Here is a 23,707-nt window from a genome sequence, read left to right as displayed (position 1 = left end):
CATATTCGATACATTAGTATGGAAAATAGCGTCATATATCTCTTATTTATTCGAAATTTTAAAAGAGCGTTAATTTCGGATTTCAGTGACAAAGTGCTACTGTATTGTTCAAGGTTTTGTAAGAGTTCAGAATTTAATTTCCATTATAATTTATATTTAATTTACTATGCTATGGATACTACCTCTCTAATGGCCTGTGAATCATGTGAATAGGTATATCTGAAATCTTACTAAATAATGATCCAAATTTCCTAAATTAAGTAAATAGAACAGTTTTGGTAGAGTCATACCCGAGTATTGGAAATTTGGTATTAACAAAAGATGACCAGGCAGTACAGAAGTCGATACTTTACCCGTTATCATCGACATGCCGTTTGTATCGATAGCGCCGCTGCCTGCCTCACCTCAACCTCCAGGCTCTTGTTTGTCGCCGCCTCACGTTTTTGATTTAACTTTTTCTAAAGGATCCGCGGGTCGCGCCGTAAACGCAACTTATTGCTCCGATAATCTCCGACATAAATCTGCGTTATTTGCCCGTATTTATTTCGCTTTTTACAGTAAAACTCGGCCGTACTAATAAATCAGTCCGCCCGGTAAATTGGAGGCCTTTTATGTTTTCGCGTAATTTGTGCGACAACAACTATTAATCTATTGTAGCTAAATCGAGCATCGCTGAAAATACTGTCACAATACACGAAATACGAAAAATACATAAGCTGGTGATTATGCCATAAGATAGGACTACGTGGAATACCTAATACTCTTTTTTATGGACGCAATGATCCAAGATGTGTCTCATAAAGTGATAAATTGTCTTCTTAACAACACATGGTATGTTATTATAAACACCTTGGATTTTCATGTTCTTATTGAGATTGAAAACTGTGTCTATACAGACAGCGATACCATTCTTTGGTACTTTACAGTGCTGTTAATTTCTCTGAAATTACCTTAATCTTTTTGGTACAGTTGACGGCAAATCTAAGCACGAGTCTATGCTGTGCCATCTTATGTAAAGTGCAATGTTGCAACCAAAATGTTAATTAGATGTGCTGGCCACTTTACTCTGGCTGTTCATCTCTGCAAATCGAGTCAGTTGTTGATTGTGCGTTTATATCCAATCGAGCTATTACCAGCGCCAGCGCCGGTCGTAAGCCGTTAATCCAGCAAGCACCAGAAGAATGGAATAGGAAAATAATTCCAGTGACTTCGCCCGCCTCGCCCGGTTGGGCATTCAAGTAGATTAAAAAATATCCGGCGATGCCCCGGTTCGGATCGTATTATTTTGCATAAAAACTCTCAAATAAAATATGGCAGGCATTCATTGAATATTCAGTGTTCGAACTGTACCGGATTAAAATAATATTTTATGACGGCGTCAGGAAATTAAAGCTTTTTATTGTTTTTTATCGGACATGCCCCCGGATTGTAGATAGGCTGTTGGATCACGATCGGGATGGTAGTAGAGTCGGAGCCAGTAGGGACACATAAAAGTAAGGACAGATGTAGTAGATGACCTTTTGTAACTCATTAATACATTTAACATTTGTGTATTTTTAATTGATTACATCATAAGAATTAAGTCAATTAAATCAAAGATTACGTAACGAATAGTCTTTCAACTTTATCATGTTTCAAATCAAATAATATTATTGTATAAAAAATCGCCCACAATCGGAATTACAACAACGAGGTTTATCTACGCCCACTGAATCTCCGTTTCATTATCTGTCATTTATGTAAGTGGTTCTTTATAACGCTATCGTGTCTTCAAAATAAACGAATTTTTAATCTGCGCCAATTTTACGAAACTCCAATCTGACGGACGGTTCACGGGGTCCTAAATGGTCGCTACCTAGTATTTGATACTACGTTCATTATGCTTTTAATCCATTTAATAACAGCAATGTTTTTCTACTCGGAATTTTAAATCCTTTAAAACCCGAGGTTTTATTTTCTTTTTAAATTGGGGCAGATTGTTATCCGTTATCAGCCCTCGTGCTCATTATGAAGCCTTTTGAAAGGTACTCGTTGCTTAAATTGACTTTGGTAAGCTTGCATTACCCGGGGAAGCGCGCGCACTACAAAAGGTGAAATAAACCCGTGAATATTTTAAACGTACGGGGCTCTATTTTTAGTGTTTGCTTTCTTGACCAACTTAAATGTATTATTCAGCTCTGGGAATATCATTTGGAATAATATTGCTTGCTATGAAATGAAAGTCGTTTAAATTTTATGTTTGACTTTATGCATAATAGCGAACATGAATAAGTTAGCGATTCACTATTTCATGACTAATCAAATTGATTAAAGGCTTCAAAACAAAATTATACTCATAATATGTAGCTTTAATTTGTTTTGTTAATCATGATAGATCAAATGTAAAAAATTAACTTACATTGAAACTCTTTCACTTTTCATTCTCTGCCCTACATTTCATTTTGGTAAACAGTTTCACAACGTATTGTTACCAGCCACCCACGTGCTGTTCAGTTTATCGGATAAAGGGTTAACCCACAAGAACGGGCACGTTTTCCGGAAAGAATTAGCATATGCCCAAATCCAAGGCTTTCCGCTCATCTCGACCCACTTCCTCGCAAATGCGTGGATGAGTGAGGTCATACAATCAAAATTACACTAGGAGCCTACTACACTAATTACTACGTAGTTGTAAAGTTTCGAGCCGTTAGTATTGTAACGATATTTTTACGGCAAGAAATAGAAAAAGAATAAGAAAAGTTTTCGCTTTAGAGCTAAAATCAATACTAAGAACTCGGGCAGAAACAATATGCCTAAGCTAAATATTGATTACAGTGACCTAGTTAGGACTTGAAGTATGTTAGAATAAAAAATATTTTAGAAGAAATAAACCTGTTTGTTGTAGTAAGATCAAAATCAGCGCTTTCATCTGATTTACAGCTTTATTAGTTTGTTTTTTCTTTCTTACTTTTACCTTTATGATTTACCTTAAGCTTTAGGCCCGTACGAGGATCTAAATTGTATTTATTTATCTTAAAAATACTTAACTGATGAAACAGTCATGTTTTATTTTGAAAACATTACTGTTAATCTGGAAAATTCTTCGTTGAATGTGCATTTAAGATTCTCCACTAAACCCCAACGTCCTTTTAGACACACTCCATTTCCAAAGAACGAGACATAGAAATAATTCCATTAATGAAACACCCCGAAGTGTATAAAACGAGGCGATAAGAAGCGATAGCATTTTATGCCCTCTAGCGGGAGCTGTTCCTATGTGGGTCAGTGCCTATTTATAGTGCTAGATCTGTAAATGTGAGGTTCAAGGCTCAACTTTATTTGGAGCTGAACGTAAGAATAACTGGCACCGTTGGGGATTCGGTCAGAGCAAATGTTTTCTCTAAATACAACGGGCATCCTGTGTTCCAATGAAGATTGATTGTTTGATCGCGTAGCAATATGTGGTATTTTGTATTCTCCGATATGTATTGTGGGTGGGCTTTGCCAAAAGGGCTGCTTCATTCTGGGAATATTTCTCTCTGTTAGTTAGGAAATGAACCACCGACCCTTTTGGATCAGGAAAAGTCAAACCGTGAAGGGAGTTTGTTTACATAAAGTTCAGAATTAATCAAACTGCAAATCAAACACACACCCATGCATTATAGTGTTCATACGTAGTGGTTTCAAAACGTTTTTGTTATAATCAATCAGTGTTGTGCGTATACTATGCCCATTTAGTACTTCCACAGCTTCCACTTATGTTATGTAATCTAGTGTTTTTGGCAACCCGATAGTACCTAAGTATTGGTGCGGTAAATCATTTTCAAGGCTTTCTTCGTTCTTTCCCTGATAGCTCCATATTGAAGACGAATATTTCTGAATTGTCTTGAATCTAGGTATACAAAACCCAGAGATGTCAGCAGGAAAATCTGTGGCCAATCTTTATAAACCAATATGCTTAGGTGGATCATAACAGGAATGTAGCTCTTACATCGAGTACCTAAGGTTTGGTTTATTTAGTGAAGGTATGCGTTTAGATTGAGGTTGTTTAATTGAGTCTTTCACCCAACCGTCATGAGGGTATTGAATACCGGCTAATTGGATTGTCTGACGACCGGAACACACCGACTGGCCTTTGTTTGCCGGCGGCGATTAGCGCCCGCTGTTTGGCCGCCGTATGGCCGCTGTTTGGACGCTGTTTGGCAGTCGTTACGTGGCCAGATTAGCAGCTTTAAAATAGATCAGTATACTGAGCCTTTGTTACACTGATGTGTTTATATGCCTGATTGCTTGGGTCACCTAGTTAGCAGGGCCGTGAAAATTAGGCTTAATTAGAAAATTCGATAAATTAATACTGACCGCAAAATTTAATTAGGATGAACGAGTTAAGTTTGAACTTAGTATAAACGATTGGACAAATCCTCAGAGAAGTAAATAATTCAACAAAGTTGTTACTTCAATGCATTACTTGGAATATAAAAGCATACAATACATATAGGCAATTAGGTTGTTAATGATTGAAAATGATGAGTTGTTAATGTACTTTCTAACTCTTACGTAGTTAGTGTAACTATTCTTAGCAGCAGCAGTCTTCTTTCTTGTGCATCTCGTACCAGACATAAATGAAACATATCACTAATTAGTAAACTTCCTAAACAAACTCAACTTTCCGTCATCCCAGTCCTTCGCCTTACTTCAGCGATCCGCAGTTAAATAAGTTACGTACATTTTAATGCGGAATGACGTTCATTTGAATTTCAGATCTGTTCCTTGGTTATGCCGGGTGCAGTTTATACATAGTGTAAATGTTGACAGTGAGTTAACTACACAATCTTTGCAATGAAAATTATTGAAAAGAGATACGAAGATTCATATCTTACATAGCTAATAACAAAATTTATATTACATAATTATGCATGTCTTGATGAGATTTTAAACTGTTTTATATTTAAAGTAAAAACACGTTTTAACTGTCAAACACTATAAGCTTTGAAAACCTTTTGAAACACGTACCGTAAGATACGCTTGTTATGATGCAGATGAAGTATACGGGGTTACCGTTCCTATTTACTATGGTACAGCTCAGTTCATATTTCCCGTGCCGTGACCCACATTAAGACAAAGAGTCGCTTTTTATTGCTGACTGTGGCCCGAAAACGTTATGCTTTTTTGCAATTACTTTGAAATGTAGGTTCAATAATATTTGGTGATCGACCGACCTCTCAGATCATAGAAGGGAATAGATGTGAAACGGGGGCGTGGCGCGTGTCTCCGCGATATGCCCAGAAACGAACATCGGCCGCGTAGCTAGGTTAGTCGCGATTCAGTCGTACTGAGGAAATGTTCTCCGATATTGTTGGATAATGCGTCGTAACGTGCAATAACATAAGTGAAACGAAGAACTACAGGAACAATGAAGTCATTTACCACATGTAAGTATTGCAAATCCATTGGTATTTTGCTTATAAATAAAAAAAACTAAACATTTTTACGAACGAATTCAGTGCCGTGACATTTACTGCGATATCGAAATTAGTGGTGATAAAAATTCAAACACGTTGTACATTGACGATTTAGTTAGCAACCACTTTATGTCATGCGTAACTACTGCGCAATGTATTTTATTTCTTCCGATATCCACTGACGCGTGAAAATACACAGTACGGCCGCATGTGCCGGTCGTAACATAGTGCAGGGCTCGTGTTCTAATACGGTTTCCTATTATCGATAAATAGAAGTAAATTATTATTTTCTATTTTCTAATTTTGAATGAAAAAATCATGAGTTGCTTGCGATTTTTAAGTTTTTACAAAAACAATAACAATAGTAGAAGGGATAAGTAACTGTCAACTATGTAATTACTATAAGAGCTAGTTGAAAGCCTAATATAGGCATTATTTTTGATAAACATAGGCGGTACGAATTTCGCCATAATTAAAAAGTTAATGCGCGATAGTAGTTAATAATAATTACAGTGATACTGTTATTATTATTAAAGTAAATAATAATATTATTATATTACCAATATTGTAAATACTGGTAAAAATCGCAAGTACCTACTTAACCCATGACTTTTCATACAAACTTTGTCAGTCTATAACTTCTATACTCCATCGATAACGACATTGAGCTTTGGTTGGGGTAAATTAATATAAGGTAACTTCATTTAGTCCCAATAATTGATTCTGAGACGTCCACCTACAAGGTGGACCGACGACATCGTAAAGGTAGCAGGGAAGCGCTGGACGCAGGCCGCTACCAATCGATCAACATGGAAAGCATTGGGGGAGGCCTATGTTCAGCAGTGGACGTCCTATGGCTGAAATGATGATGATGATGATGATGAATTGATTCTGAGTTTTTCGTCCATACAAAATGGAACTGACTCCTTTATGCAAAAATCGTTAAAGAACATAATAATAACGTATAATAATAAAAAGGTTTTCATACAAGCATTTTTTAAACCAATTTCGAGCCTTGCCCCCAGGATTTAAAGTATCGATATCTTATCGACTCCATTTTATCTTTCTTCTCTCTAATTGCTTTTTTCAAAGTGTGCGTCACGTCACGCGGCCATTGATTGGCCATAAGGCACGCCTTCTGGCCAATCACAGCACTTTTAAGCCGGTTGCACATGTTGTCGTAGACTCTCAGTCGCTTTGTTTTTACACAGTTGAATGTGTGTGTGGGAGCTGTGGTGGGGGAAATGTGGGGACACTGGTTCTCGTTGTAGTTACGCGCGACTTCATATCTATTCTCTTTCTATGATCTGAGACCGACCTACTTTAATCCACTGGGAAACTGCTCCCTACTAAATATGCATCTGATAATTGAAAAGTTACTTAATTCATCGACGAGAGTGCACTTTAGATTGTGTGTACGACTGGTTTTGACAGTAGATAATAACGCATAGTAGATTAGCTAAATTATGCTTCAAAACTTATACAAGATTAGTGGGATTGCAGTGAGGCACACTGCGGCAACGTGTTTCCATGAAATGGCTATACTGTGTCAATTTTCACTGTGACTGGACATTATCCTCCCCTTAAGACACATCACTGAATCAAATGACATTTTAATTTAGTTTTACATGAAATCTGTCTCTAGTTTTTCATTAAAATTACAATGAAGACTATTCTTTCCCAGTTAGCGTCAGCCTTCTTTTTGCTATCGCACAACTTTGCTTTTTGCAAGGTTTTTTATTACATAAATAGTATTGTTATTAGTGAAGTGGATAATATTATATTATCATCATATGAATCAATCTCGTTTGAGCTTACTTTTCATATTTCGTCCTTTTAATTAGTCATGTTGTGATAATGTTACCAAAATGATTTAGGCTGAGTTGCACCACCTAATTTTGATAACAAACGATTTTTTTGTATGGAGTTGACAGATTTATGACGTTTATCAAAGTTAAAGTAAGATAGTGCAACCCAGCCTTGTATACCTAAACTGATAAACATAATCCAAAGATGGATAACCCAATTTGCTCTAGTATAACTCCGCAATATGACTGAGTGTTGTCAGAATAAACCGATATTCAGATATTACACTAGCGGGCTAACCAAAGCTTCAGTATTTAAACCTGAAAATACCGGTATTGTATGCTCTAACACACCGTTATTCTGCTCAAATACGGTGCGAGGTTCCCGTAATTGTGTAGGTGGAATAATGCACTGATTGTTTCAAGCACAGTTTCAACAGTTGTTAATAATTATGACGAAAGTTATGATTTCTATATTGAAAGTTATGTGAATTAAAATCATTAAGTACTTAGCTAGTTAGGTTATATTCTTATACGTCGGGAGGGACTGTGGTAGTGAAGGCTTTGGCCGGAATCCCACAGTTCCTTCCCACTTAAGGAGAATGACGGAGCACCGTGTCGTTTTAGAAGGATTTATTATCGCTAGATTTATTCTACAAAACCTCGTCATTTCTGCTACCTTGGCGTTACCAGGAAGTATCACTCGGGTATGCCTTGTCCTTCTGATTTGGTAAGCCCCATATAACCTATCCTGCTCCCGCAGGGTAGGTATGCAATTTCATAGATTTGATTCCCCGACAAAAAAAAATGTTCTGATACGTGCATTGTTAACATTAATTTTAAAAAGGTCGTTTAAATTCCATATTCTGAGATTCTTGTTTTAGTAAACTTTTAGTAAAGTGTTAATATGTATTTAAATAAAGTATTCCTACAAAAGTATAAATGTGTACAGACAATGTAACCGCCTCTCACTTGATATGCATTGGTACGCGGCCCGGCCGTGACAAGCACGTATCTAATTTGAGAACCTTTTCTATCCCCGGTAGTGTCGTGTGCGCTTTATTGGACTCCAGCCTTCTGTGGTAGCTAGAGACACTTAGGCTGGGTTGCACCATCTTACTTTAACTTTGACAAACGTCAAAAATCTCTCAAACTCTATACAAAAAACACCGGTTAGGGGGCGTCCATAAATTACGTGAGGCTTTTAGGGGGGGGAGGGGGTCAACAAAAACCTCACCAAATCTCACGTGGGGGAGAGGGGGGGTCTCGGGAAATATCACGTATTTTTTTCCATAAGAAATAGAGAAATAGAGTTTGCCAGAAAACTGGGTTAAATCTTAAGTAAAAAAATTGGCCAAGTGCGTGTCGTGCCACGCGCAGTGTAGGTTTCCGTAGTTGTCCGTCGTTATCACAATATATTTCAGAAGTAAGCAATTACTTCATCTAAAGTCACTTTTAATATTTTCTTCTAGGGAATTTTTATTAGGTATGAAATTTTATAATACATGAGTAAAACGACTATTAGTCTTGAACTAACTGATCTATCTTAACCGCTATAGTTTTCCTTGAAAGTTCATAAAAAGCAATATAATCTTGAATTTTTCCAGATTTATCAAGCCAACAGTTTAGTTTTTAGCGGGGGGGACGCCCTACTCGGACAAAAATTTGCACTTTAAACTTTAATATTTTGCAAACGGATCCCTAAATCGAAAAATGGTCTTAGAAAACCCTAAGCCATTTTAAAAGACCTATCCAACGATACCCCACACGATGGGGTAGAAGACGAAAAAAAAATCATCCCCACTTTACATCTAGGGGAGCTACCCTAAATAAAATTTTTTTTCAAAATTATATTCTACCGTTTTGTCGGCGTGATTAATATACATACCTCTACAAAATTACAGCTCCCTAGTGCCAATAGTTTCCAAGCAAAACCTCGAACAGACAGACAGCCGGACATATCGAAACTATATTAAGGGTTCCTTGTCAGGAGTAAAAAATGATATTTGTATGATGATAATGTCATTTTATTCTATACAGTCTAAACAAATAAAACTAAAAATGCTTCCGTCTGCATGTGTGAATACTAAAATGCAGAATAAATGACGAAATTAAGAAAATTATAAAACAAGTTCTTTTTTATCAAAATCTATTTTGCTACATTATTAGTGATTTTGTAGAAAGGAACAATTAGACTAGGTACTTCTGTAAAAAAAACAATGTGACCCTAGTACTAACACTACACGTGTTTTTCTGGATCTATTCGTAATCAGTGGGCTTAGTGCGACTTTACACAATCGTCATCCGCTAGCGACTGCGTAAAAAATTACATACATTAAATGTATGATGATTACAGCGTCCCTAGCAAATACTTTCAAGAACTAAAATCTTTAACTTTATAGATCTTTTTGATGCACTCGTTAGCGACAACGTTAAAGCACACAAAAAAAATGTTTCTCAGTTATATTACTCCAATATTATTAAATTTCGGATTTTTTTTAATATCACGTGAGATTTGGGGGTGGGGGAGGGGGTCAGGCAAAATCTCACCAAATCTCACCAAGGGGGGCGGGGGGGGTTGAAAAATAGCCAAAATTGTCTCACGTAATTTATGGACGCCCCCTATATCGTTATACTTACTGTCAAAGTTTGGTGATGCAACTCAGCCTTCTTAGCCTTTTACATGGATTTTATACCTTTTATAAAGCGATAAAGTGGGATAATAGTTCGTTGAGTTAAATCCCATTTCTTATTATTTTAGTTTTATCTACAGTCGGGGTCAAATAATTAGTTACACCCAAAGTAGTCAAAAAGATCGCAACACGTCTTTGTCACAATTGGAATAAGGTTGTATTGTCAACTTTTTGGCCACTTTGGGTGTCACGACACGAACTATTAGACGCTGACTGTACTTATCGGAAAATTATGGTGTGAGCTTTCATTCTGTTTGCATTTTAATATTATTGTTTGTATTGTTTAGGCGTGTCACGACGCAAATATGGCGTTGATAAATGGAACGATTGTGAAATAGCGTGATTCTGATGCATGTAATAAAACAGCGTTTCTAGTAATTCCCGTACTATTGGTCGGCTATGAAAAGCAAGAGTTCCTTCCTTTATTTAGACGTAATTTCTTTGAAAAACTTCACAAAAACATTAACCTTCGTCGCGCAGTCGGGCACTCAAGTTACTCCACTAGGACATAAACAATCGATTGAAGAACTTCCCATCCCACATTCCGATAGCAACGCGGCGTCGGCTGAGCCTCAGGAATTTCAATATGCCCCCGAGTGGCAGATCAGATAAATATTGTGCGATATTGCACAACTAACAATGCCGCGAACTGAACACCTGATAAGATCTTGACGGAGCGATATTGCCGGCTGAAGTGGGGGTCTATTATTTCATGTAATTCGAACTGAGGAATACGGGGAAGGCTAAAAAAAGACACGACCAAAAATGTTTTAATTTTACGCAGAAATGTGAATAAGCTGTCACTGGACACTGGAATCATTCTCATTCATTTTCTACAGAATCTCTAACCTTTACGGTGACAAAAAGGAAACTTGCAATCTTCTCTACTAAAATAGGACACTAAATTATCGAAATTACCTACCTACCTTTATTTATATTTACCGGCAGACAGTGGTGACTGAGTTTGTTGCGGCGCTTCTTCTCAGCACTTGCCAAATGTTGGTCTCGAAGCGCTGGTATGGTAAAAAGATTATGAGACATGTAGAGGCTCCTTAGGAGCAAAATATTTGACGATTTGTAAGAACTATTTAATAGTCTATACAAATAAAGAAATTTTGACTTTGACTTTGAACTGCTCTGACATTCTACAAGCGCATTTATTGCTTTTACAGTGAATTACTTACATTCTGTGTGTATTGGCGTCCAGAAAGTAAAAAGTAACAGTCGTCGAAATGAACTTGTCAAGAACAAATGGCATGCAATTCCTTTAATTTACGGCGATAAAGCCCCAATTGCTACACGTGGCTGCAGCCATTAGCGGCCAGTTCAATTACCTGCCAGTTACTTTGTGGACTATGATTTAACTTCAAATCATATTCAAAATACATTTAACAACTAACTTTGTAAAAGCGAATGTGGCCATTGTAATGCCAGTATGATTAAACTTGTGAATTCGATAAGCTTTAACTCAGTAACTTTGTTAGAAATATAACTATTAAATGTATTGAAGGTGACTACATGATTAAAGAGCATTTTGCTTGGAATTCAATATCCAATGATTAATTCAGCTGTTCAACTGTTGAACGAACTTTAATGCCATTTACAATGCGAGGTAGGCATAAGTAATTATGAAATGTGTGATTGAATGATTTTGATGGTAAGTAATTCGAGTTTTGTGAGAGTGGTTAAAGAATTTTGCATAAGAAAAATTCTCATTTTAAGTCCAACAATGGACGTCATTTGCCTGAAACGAACGAATGGACGAAATTTTAATAAAACCTTCCTAGCACAAAAGTCTAAATTCGAAAACTACTAAGCACAATACGAGTAGGTATATTTTTTAACCAATTAGGTATTTGGCAAGCAACGATAACAGCAAAAGTTAAATTGTGAAGCGAAGTAATGCTATGTGTAGAAATGAAAAAAGCTATTTCTATTAGGTTTCGTTTGGATGACTCCGTCAGAGTCACAAATTCAATAAATCAGGTTCAACCGAGCCTACACACAGTTCAGGTTGATTCGTTCTGGCAAAACATTTCTCAAGATATATTTTATGATATGACGAAGCAGCTCTCGTTTCACAATATCGTTTGTAGCAGGCATGATACTGTAATTTTATTAACTGAACAAGTAGGTAAGCCTACACAATTTAGATTTAAATAAGGTAAGGTTTTCTACTTGACGCAATTGAAATCTTGACACCTGTCCCTTCGAAATGTACCTTTACGGGAAAGGTCAAAAGTTAATGTGAAAGTTCCGAGCTCTGTTTCTAAGGTTTCAAAAGATGGTTTCACAAAAATTTCTGGACCAATCCTAAATCTATTATGGTATAAGCATAAAGTTTTCTCATCGAACATTCTTTTTGTTCGAAGAAATAATATTTTTGTGGTAAAATCGTGGTGTGTACGCGAAACACGTATTGCTTGATCTTAATCTAATCGACATGATTTCGCGTACAATTATTTTGATAGTGAATTTATACTAGGTACGGTGGTGTTGAATGAATGAAGGTACTGATTTGATCATTTTGGTACATTTTTCATTTCTTACTGAAGGAATTGTAGCTTTTGTGGTAAATAAAAGAAATATTGAGATTAATAACTTTCTATTCGGTTTAGAGCGCACACACATTACAGAGTTCAAAATGGCAACACACTGATTTTTTTTGTAAATATATGGACCAACAAGGTTCATCCTTAATTTAATCCACTCAGTTCTGTCCCCTGGCCACACGAACATTCCCGTAGGGCTTCCCCGATTCTCCCATTATTCTGCGCGCTTAGTCCTCATATAGTATGCATGGCCGCACTGTGGCTCTGACTGTGCGGCCGACGCTGTTCGATGCAATTTATTATACTTACGCACTATACAAACATTTTTGCAAGTCAAGTATACAATGTTTATTTACTTAAAACTTATTTCACTAATTTATTTAACTGTCTGACACTAGGACTAGAAAGATCCATGGAACACGGGCTGTTTTGCACATAATATGTCAGAAGTAAATATATTTTTGATATTCATATTTTTGCGTTCACAATATCTTAATTTAACATTAGGAGGAAAAAATATCATAAAATAGTTTTGAGCATACACACGCTTCATTAATTCACTATCTTTCGAAGGGTTTTCTTCGGAAAGGTAGGTACTTAGAGGTTACAAAAGCAACAAACGGAATAATAAAAAGTTATTCTTTTTTATTACGGCTATTACCGACCTTTTACTCGATCATAGAATTTCGGAACAAAAATACTAAAACAAACGTCGGTGAGTTTGTTTCTAATAAGTAGGTTTTCGTGATTTATTGTGCTTTACTACATATCCTAATAGGGTCTCGAGTAGTTTTGATTAATGGCCCTGTAGGTCGCTTGGCTAAATTGTAATTGATGATTCAAATAACCAAGGAATGAAACAAAAGTAAAATTTTTGACGATCAATTTTATTGTAACTTGTGGTTGACAAAAGAAAGGCCATTGTGGGGCGCCAGTTGTAACATGGGTCTGCTTTTGTTGGCAGTGTTGATGACATGTTAAATTAGTTTTGCTTTAGTAAAGACTTTTTGATATTGTTCAGAAACAAAAGCCGCGATAATTATTTACGCGTCAAAACTTAAAAACTTTAACGTAGCTTAAGCTATTTAAACGATATTGTGGAATTACTAAAGCCATAATCCCGCATTCATTTTCACAATGTATGTACATTGGCTATTGCGTTTTTCACTATCTGAGGTTTTATTTAACAAAGTAAACATTTTAAAATAAGGTGCGAATAAAAGCGGTCCTCATAGTGTAATATAACCTCCGACAAACTTCAGAATGGCTTAGTTTCATTATTAGTGTAAACGCTGCAGCGGCGGACTGCAATAATGCAGTTTAAAATTGGACACATTCCCAGCATTATAGGTCCGAAAAATTTTTACAAAATCGTCCTTAATTCTCTGGAATACGGTCCACGTTTAATTCGAAGTTATAACAAGCGTAGGAAACAATGTAATGCTGCAATAACTGACGGTTCCTGCACTCTTGCCATTCTGAAGTTATGATTGTTCTCATTAGTTCACTCTTAATGCTCTGCACCGCACAAACAATACTCAACTTTGTTACAGTGGCGTTAGTCCTTTAATTGCGTGCTGTGGGAAAGTGTGAGACAGTTAAAGGAAACCAGTACGAGGTGAATAAGGTTGCCAATTGCAGTGATTAAGATTTTGTAGACTTCTTAACGTTTGTGTGCAGTCGTTGTACCGGTCGTAGAAACACTTGTACTACTTTGGTCTTGAATTGGATAGAGGTAGTTAAATATAATCAGGTGAAGTGAGTCTAAGAATGTTCTTCACAGACATAAGAGACTGGACAGGGGTAACCAGACGTATGTAGAGTTGAAAACAACTGAATGAAGCATTGAACCAACTGACCAATAAGTTACTCAAACTAGACAACTACTAATATCCAGTTTTGTCACAGTTGCATAAATGAGGTTACAAAAACGTCTAGTACGGAGGTTTTGTTAACGAATCCGCGTGTAGGAACCGTAATTCAGAGCGGAGTTACGACGTCGCCGGCCGCGGAAACAGCTACTTGGAACGCGTGATTTGTGGCCTCATATGAAAGGCCTGCATTTTCATTTCGATACTTCCATCCGATTATACACTGATACTCGATTTGCATGATCTTTTTATACCTTTTAATCGATTAATGAAATCTATACGAGGAATCGCAATAACATCCTATCTGAAATTCAATATTCGCTCTGATGAAATAATTTCCAATTGCACATTTAATAAACGCCAGACTACTCGTAGATTCATAAATAAAAAACAGTATTTTCAATTATTTCTCTTTTTAGTTTGAGCTATCTTTTTTATCATTATACTTAAAATAAATTTGTAGATAGGTCAATTCTGTACATGAAATATATTTTCAAAATAACTATCAGGGGGTGATTAGTGATCGATACTGATGCCAAAAATGCAATCAGTAAAATTTTTGTCTGTCTGTCCGTCTGTATGTTCCTTATAGAAACAAAAACTACTTGACGGATTTTAACGAAACTTGGTACAATTATTCTTCATACTCCTGGGCAGGTTATAGTATACTTAGGAATTCCCACGGGAGCAGGAATTAGCGGGAAAATCCTTTTGTATGAAAAATCTAAACCGCTTAAGTTAGACGCTTGAAATTTGGCATGTAGATACCTTAATAAACTTAAAGCTTAGTTACAACAAGGAATTCCTAAAATTCCCACAGGAACGGGAATAAAGTAAAGTTTTAAATATACATGTAGATAAATAGGACTTAATCCCAGAACAGACTAAGTATTAACTCCGAAGAGTTAGTTTCTAATTTATTTTTAGAAAAATGAGGAGCGCTTTAGCTGAAACAGGCGTAGCCTGAGGGCAAATCGGTAAAACACCTTAATAAATGTAGTAAAAAGGTGTTTCGATAAGATTGCTTTAATCAATTTCAATATCTGCGCTGGTACGGTATTCATTGAAAGTTACAATTTATTGCTTTTAGGAAGGCAATCAAGGGTTAAATAATTCTACTATCTATTCACTGTTTATTTTATATACTTATAAAATGTTTCGTCCCAAAGTGGAAGGGTTTGGGTCAGAAATTCGAGGCAGATGAAATGTAGATAGATACCTATTCATTTTGTAAGTGTCGAGTTTCATATCGAACCCAGCGGAATTTTGATTGCTTTGACAACTGTACTGCCAAAACATTTTTAATGTTTTTTACGCTCGTCGGTTTTCACACTGTGTGGTCTTTGTAACTGTGCGCTGTTTCCAAGTGGTATACTAATACCTACCTATTTGGTATTATTATTGAAAGGTTATAAAATCAAAAGTATAAAGGCAAAAAACTGCTCATCAAAGATCAAGATTTCCATAGCACTTCTTACATCATAAATCTGAAAGCTCATAACTTTTCCAAAGTTATTTATTGCACTATTAATGGGTTGTTGAAATAACACAAATCATTTAACATATCCGGAGCAACAGAAGCCAAATCGATTAGAATTATGACCAAAACGATTAACATCCGCTGTTTAGCACTTACCGCGGTATTATCACAGCCCGTGAAGTGCATTCCTGTTTACACTTACAGCTCAATCGCGCAAGATGCAGTGCGCGAGCTTGAGGGGTTAAATGTTTATTTATAAAGTAATTACGCGGCCGCAAGCGGACTGCAGATTAGTGCAATCACACACAGTAGAACCACTTTTATTTTTATTAGTAGGAAAGATAAAATGGCAATGAAATTGGCTGTTTTCTAAACGTCATTATGATTCTAGAGTCTTAAGCTGAGTTGCACCACCTAACTTTGACCGTAACTATACGATAAACGGCGTAGGTATTTTGTATAGAGTTTTTGTATAGAGTATAGAGTTTTGTTTTGTTCGTTATAGCTACGGTCAAAGTTAGGTGGTGCAACTCAGCCTTAGGTCAAACGAAAGTTTGAAGATTGGAAGGCGGTTACTGACATCTTACAAATACATTGGATGTAAGCTAGTATGATGTTTTTTTATTTGATTTATAGAGTATGGTATAATAAACATGTGTAGCAGGGTTGAGTCTACTGTATACATGTATTTTGGATGCAAGCTTTTATTTCATGCCGCAGAGCCGCACGCAGTTTAATTTTAAAAGGCAAAATTATATGTTTGTGCTTCGTTTTTGGATGACATTTAGCTGGTCTGCGGTTCTAAAACTTTGTGTTTTATTAATCAGCTTAATGTAGATCATACGTTGAACATAATAAAGTTCAAAATATTTCTTAAATTCATAGAGTTCCAAAACTAAAGTTGTTCAGAGTTTTCAGTAGAATACGAGGTAGAATTTGGATATTAAAATATTAATAGTATAAACCACAAGCGTTTCAGTAAAGTTTCTTCCGCAGTGAAGGTTATTGGTTATTAGGTATAAAGTATTTCTATCCTTCATCCTACAGGGAAATAAATAAACCAAAGCGGTCTAAATAAACAAAACAAAAGGAAAATTCAAACGATAAGCATTAAAAGAGAATTCTGAACGTGTAGGTACATTGGACGTGGCGGTGTAAAAACATCAAAAAGAAACGACAAAACAATAGTTGGAGATTTAGGTCGAATACAATAACGGTAATGCCTACGGGAAGTACGCGGCTGAGACCTGAACAATAACAATAATAACAAAGCCTGCGTGGGAGCCTCCAGACAGATTTAGACACAAAAAAGGGTTTATCTTGATACCGTCAAACGCGTTACCAATTAAATGTTCCGCGGAGTTGAGGCGGCAACTCCCATGTGTAACCCGACCGTATGTAAAGCTTTAAGCCGATGCTCATAATATTATTTGTAGGTATATGATGAAAATAACTTTGATTGAATAAGGGATCCACTCGGTTGATAAATTACAAAGATCACATTTCTTCTTCTTCATCGCTACACTCTTGGCAGAGAGGTCGTGGTCGTCACACCTGGTTTGGTGGGAAACTTTACAAACCGACGCCATTCCTCCCGCATTGCAGCCTTTCTTGTGCACTCGTGGAGTTGACCATTGAGTGCGGTTTTGATCACATTTAACACATCCAATTCATTATTAAATAGGTTCGAAAATAATTATTATTTTTAAACCCTGTTCTTCTATTTACATCTGGAACATTTCTTTAAATAAACCACGTCAGCGTAAAAACTTGGAGCGACGTTATTACAATACAAAGATTATGCTTGTTATGTCGTCTTAACGTTTAATGCTATTGTTGGGCGATCATTAGTGGTCGTGGCTCCAGCTAAAAATAGTGTCGTTATTACGCCCCTCGGTTACCGGTTACTGTTGTATTAATCACAGCGTCTGTCCGTCTGTCCGTCGCGTCGTTTGATTTATACCGCTCATTACGCCCGCTATGCGGACGGCTGGGAAGCTGGAGGTAATTAGATGTGTGTACTGTACTTTATTAATACTGGTAACACCATAAATAAAGTCTATTAAACGGCGAGTGGATATTAATATCTCTTAGTGGTTGTAGCTTTTTGGAATTGTTCTTTTTGTCTTTCTATTTTGAGCACATCGCTCTAATATTTAATCCGACTGGTTAATTTAATCGGTGTAACAAACAGTACATTCTAGGTACTATTTATTAAATCCTACACACAGGTTGTAACGTAAAACTATTTAACCCAAGTAGGCAACATTATACCGCTCATTTATCTTTGCTTCTTGAAGAGAAAATTATATGTTGCTGAAAAATAAATGAAGAATCTAAATTAATTACTGTGTATCAGGTAAACGCGTGGGTAGGTGTTTACAAAATTTTAACGGTATCTTCGTCTTGCCTCGTGGTCGTGGGCGGTAAAATGTTACGCCTACTCTAGACACTTTAGTGCACAAAGAAAATACCTTACAGCATCGTTGCTAGTTTGCTTGACTGTCTTTGCCAATCACACGAGATTATAATCACAATCGAATTTATTAGAATGGCCCAAACCTAGTTAGTATTGAGCCGCGAACCCGCGACGTGCACGCTCCACGCTATTAATGTTGATTGTGTTAGCAATCCGCATCGATTATTACATGCGAGTTAACGTATTATTATTGAGGAGATTGGGCTGCGGTACTTGCGGTCACACAGAATATATGCGTGCGTTAATACGCGGCGTGACATAAGTACATAATGTACCTATTCGGGCAAACAAAAGAACCTACTTTAAATTGTAGGGTACCTATTTTAATAATCAGGTTGTGTGAATCATTCATACTCGTATATAGAGTTGCTAGGTCCAAAAACACAAAAGCCGGACTCTGTGCTTCATTTGGCCGGACATTTTACCCTAAAGCCGGACATGCGACGGGGGGAGGATGCAATTAGTGAGCTCACGAGTGAGTACTATCATCATCGGTTGCCCAAAGTCCTGATGTGTGTGGTCAGCCATACACCTGCCATACCCTACTACCGACAGAGCGCAAGTCATGTATCTGGCGACGGGGCGCGAGGGTCTTTTGCGAAATGTAAAAAGCCTAACAAACGCCGGACAAGCCGGACACCGGTTATTTTGACCGGACACGCAATCAAAAAGCCTAACTATGTCCGGCTTTATCCGGACGCCTGGCAACCTACTCGTATAGCACTAATAACAATAAGTTATTTGACCACAAGATTTTATCATCTATACTTATAATAAATCTGTAGAGAGGTCAATTCTGTACATGAAATATATTTTCAAAATAACTATCAGGGGGTGATTAGTGATCGATACTGATGCCAAAAATGCAATCAGTAAAATTTTTGTCTGTCTGTCTGTCTGTCTGTCTGTCTGTCTGTCTGTCTGTCTGTATGTTCCTTATAGAAACAAAAACTACTTGACGGATTTTAACGAAACTTGGTACAATTATTCTTCATACTCCTGGGCAGGTTATAGTATACTTAGGAATTCCCACGGGAACAGGAATTAGAGGGAAAAAAATCCTTTTGTATGAAAAATCTAAACCGCTTAAGTTAGACGCTTGAAATTTGGTATGTAGGTACCTTAGTAAACATAAAGCTTAGTTACAAGAAGTAATTCCCGAAATTCCCACGGGAACGGGAATTAGCGGGAAAATCCTTTTGTATGAAAAATCTAAACCGCTTAAGTTAGACGCTTGAAATTTGGCATGCAGGTACCTTAGTAAACTTAAAGCTTAGTTACAACAGGATATTGCAATATTCCCACGGAAACGGGAGTTAACGGGAAAAATATTTGTATGAAAAAATCTAAACCGCTTAAGATAGTTGAAGGGGATAAAACGGGATCCACGCGTACGAAGTCGCGGGCGGCCGCTAGTACAAAACAATAAAGGTCGTCGATTTGTCTGTTCTTCGTGTGGATTATGATGTTGTGCCAGTGCATGATATACGTCAGTCCGTACATCACGCCTCCCTTAGATCTCCGAAATAACTCATGCATGATATCTTGACGTATGAGGTGTCATTTGATGCGCCTTCATGTCAGCCACGAGTGGGCGTTGTTTCGGCCGATAACTGAATGCGGGACCAGCAAATGGAAGATCAAATCTACTTGCATTACCGTCTTGAAATCTAGGTCGCGTCGAAGTAACCTCGAATTATTCCAAAAATTTAGGTCTCACCTAAGTAAGAGTGAGCTGTATGTACATTAAGCCAATTCTCGCACAAAGCTTGTGCTTCTATATATTATTACTTGTCGCAAAAAACTCTAATTATCACAGTTCTTGTAAACGCGACGCGTTCTGAATTATTAAATTTTTGTCGTTTCTCTGTAGCGTTTCAATTAAAAATATTTCTCTGAGCGAGTAACACGAGTGCTGCTTATTTTAAAATGCCATGTCCCTACTACTCTTCAGATTTTATTTAATTAACATACTAACTTAAATCTGTGGCTAGTGCACAAGTAGATGATAATAATTTTGACTGATTAAACTCAAAAGCACTGAAATGACAACCAGTAAGTATCATGAAATAAAGCTCAAAGTTCGAGTTTTCAATGTTTAGACCACACAGGCTTAAATCTATTCGAGAGAGTAGATTTACATTTCAATTTCGTTACATAATGTGGTCCTAAAACACTCATTGGCTCTATATTGGGTATTTAGAAATGATCATTACGCTTGGACTTTGAGTTACTAAGTAAATGCAACGTTATTATTAACTTTGCTTTTGTTAGCTTACTCAAATGAGATTTGAATCCATCCCAACTCCATGCGCCACGTATTTGTTTTGACAGAGTAGTGAATGGAACACAAGCAGCCAGGATTATGTGAAATTGGATTTTGCCGAAGGCTTGACTCGAAACAAACTGAAGAAACAGCTGTTCAAACAGAAACTTGGCACTTGATTATTGCGCACTGAATTCGGGCAGTTGTGATTTTAAACTTTACCCTAAGTACCCCCAGAAGTCTTTAGTCACGAGCGGGTACAGTGAGCTTCGAAATTATGTCTGTCTTGGAACCAGGGTCTATCTGGGAAACTTTTCGAATTTTGCTTCTGTTCCAATATTTGGGATGGTTAACAAAGAGACTAAGTACATATGGGCGCGGGCTACTGAATAGCGGTTGTTATTGAGGTGACACATCTTATTTTTATCCATAGATTCTAATAAAGTACCTATTTTACGACAATTACGAGTAACTTAGAAAACGTCTTTAAGTTCACTTATAAATTTTAGTCAGATAAGTATTCTCTTAATTTCATTCGACGGTCTCAAGACATTAATTAGATCCCTTTTTGATTTTAAGTTATTAAAGCTTTAAATTGGATAAGGCTATTTTTTCATGAAATCCGTTGAATATGCTGTCCCTGAAGTGTCTGGTCGGTTAATGACTTGATACAAATATTTAAGAAAAAACTCAAATTAAATTAAGTAAATTCAAATCATTTGTAAATTTCAATTTTTTCTTTATGATTCATTAACAGCACAGAACATAGAAAGAAGTTTCTATGTTCTGTGATTAACAGCATGGCACTTAATTATTTATAGCACTTGAATGGGCTAAAATTAGACGGATATTTGGAGAGTTCACTGTACTTACGCACGACGAAATTCGGATAAAGTCGGGAGTTTGTAATTCTTAAAGATTTAAACGTAAGTACGTAAAATTGGATTGTGTTTCCTGACACAGTTGGTGCCAAAAGTCATGACGTGTTCAAACAATCACTCAAACGTTTAAGACGATTAAACTTTACTAGAATTTCATCTGAGAGAATTAGAAAGGAAATTCCATCGAAGCGTTTGTTTCTTATTTTACTGTCCAACCGAACATAAAAGCACTTTCTCGTAGATTTCACGAACGATCACTTTTTTCAGAGATGTTATTTTCACTATCAAAGCGATCTTTGTCAAGGAGCTGTTGACTGTTGTTTCTATCCTAATTCAATTACAAAACGTCCTTTATTAATTATTTAGTTCGTCTGAAGTGCCGCATTGCCTTAATTCAATATTAACAAATTAAACGGCCTCATTTAAAATACATTGGATTAAGAAGTCAAAAGTCACATTTCTCACTGCTAACACTTTAAATTGGCAACTGAAAAGTAGCGTTAAGAAACTGAAGCCATTTTAGAATTCCGTCTTTCGGCGGAATGCTAATAAATAAATAGGTACCTATTTTTAGAAAATAATAATACTCGTATTATTGTGATTTAATGAATTTATTTCAAAACTTAACAGAGCTTTCTTTTAGACTATGCCGAGTAGATAATTTATTATTTCAGTTCAAAACTTAGCAAAGGTCCTTCAACTTAACTTTATTTAAATCATACACAATTATAATGAAGTAGGTAGTAGGGATGGCATAAATATAAATTTAAAAAGAGTGATGTGCGGGCACGCAGCGTGTATCGTTTTTGAACACGTTCATGCAAATTTAGTCGCTTTACTTTGCGTTTAAAAAGTGCGTTGAAGAATGACGTGTTACCGTATTTTAATTGGAGAGCTTTTACGCTTTGTTAATGTTATAACTTTGCATAAGGCTTTGATATCTTTGCCATGTCTCTGAATTAAATAAATAGATACCTATGTAATTTTTAGCAGATATTTTTTGTATTGCTATATTTTATCCAGTGAAATATTTTAGACGTTGTTCAAATAGATACTTACTCAACTCTTTATTACAAATCATCATGTTGTGCGTTTGTAATTTACTTTACCGAGCCTACTTAGCAAGTATCAACTTATTTAATAGTGTGCGTATACGTTGACAAATTTTACATACTATGCACGTGTTGGCAACTTGGTTTCAATTTAGCTTCTATTTTCCATTTTAAAGTAAACTGATAAAAGAGTTCGCATGGAAAGTTTCCTCAAACGATTCTATCGAGTTAATAATACCGTTTTGTTGAAACTTCGAACTTCGAAAAAGAACTCGGGTTTCAACTATCGTTGTAATGCGATCTTATTTCGGTTTACAAATGCTTAGTTATATTCTTTCTTGCTGAGTTTGATATTTATTTTAAAACTAGCTTCTTTATGTTACTTCGCTTGCGTGGATTTTCGTCTGTCACACAATATCTAGATTGGTATTTTTGTGTGTAAAAACACATATTATGACAAATAAAATAAATATTTATAATCCTGCCTTACCTACGATGTGATGTAACAATACGTATGGTCTGAAAAATGGCTCGGTTTCACCCCTTTTAAGTAATTTTTACTCGTTTCTGTTATTACCAAATTAATTAAAACATTTTAGTTTCAACTGTAATGTAACATTTGGTTCAAAACGTTTTAATTATTATCTTTTTAACTTCAGCTTGACGTGAAGGATACAGACAGACTTTCGCATTTACAAGTATAGATTCGAAATTAGTATTCGGGTGTTTTGCTGATGTAGGGTGAATATGAAATTGTCATCATGAAATTTGCATGGTATTGTTTACGGAGTATAGTTAATTGCCGCGTTGTTCGTGGACGTTACGACCTCCGCGCGAGTTTTATCGCTGTACAAACGTACCTACCTACCTACGTATATGGCATGTAAGGGCCTGTTCACAATATTTTATTGAATTCTCAATTGATCTCAGAGTCATTTTTAAATGATTTTCCTGAAAAATGACTTGCAGAGTCATTTTTAAATGCTTTTCCTGACAAAGAAACAAAAATAAGGAGTTTAAGTGCAACTAGCATCATGCAACTTCAACTCTGCGTAGTCATTTTTCAGTATTTCATGGAGGAAAATTGACCAGTTAGTACTTAGGAACCATAGTTGTTTCAGCTCTTTAAAACCATTCTTAATGTAAAAAAATACCCCCTGTGTATGACGACCCTTAAGACCCGAGCA

This window comes from Ostrinia nubilalis, chromosome 1 (assembly GCF_963855985.1).
Source record: "Ostrinia nubilalis chromosome 1, ilOstNubi1.1, whole genome shotgun sequence".
NCBI lineage: Eukaryota > Metazoa > Arthropoda > Insecta > Lepidoptera > Crambidae > Ostrinia > Ostrinia nubilalis.
The sequence above is the reverse complement of the archived record's forward strand: the minus strand, read 5'-3'. Positions refer to the sequence as shown.